This window comes from Rhinolophus hipposideros (assembly GCF_964194185.1).
Source record: "Rhinolophus hipposideros genome assembly, chromosome: 13".
Taxonomy (NCBI): domain Eukaryota; kingdom Metazoa; phylum Chordata; class Mammalia; order Chiroptera; family Rhinolophidae; genus Rhinolophus; species Rhinolophus hipposideros.
Window position 1 is genome coordinate 67653716 of NC_138059.1, and position 412 is coordinate 67654127.

Below are 412 nucleotides of genomic sequence, written 5' to 3' on the forward strand. Positions count from 1 at the left end.
ACTGTAAAATGATGACTTTTTTTAAACACATTGATTTCCATGGTGCTTTGAGGCAGTGAACACGGCCATGGTGCTCATCTGTAGCTGTAACAGGTGAGCAGCCACGCTGTGTAACAAGTAAGGCTCCCAATTAGCACGGAAATTTAGCTACAGTGCTGGGCACTAGAAGAGTCTGGGGAGACTTAACGCTGCCCCAGAACTACTGTTAGGGCAGACAGTTGTAAATTTGGAAAGCAGAAAGCAAGACCCTAAGAAAATTGACGAGGCCCACGAGGAGTAAAATTTAGGAGACAGGTATGAAAAGTCACAGAAATAGGATTATTGTGCAAAAAACTAGGTGGAGAGCTTCAGAAGGACCTCTCTTGAGGGTCTAATATATCTTGAGGCCTGTCAGCAGAAGGTAAAGGATGCC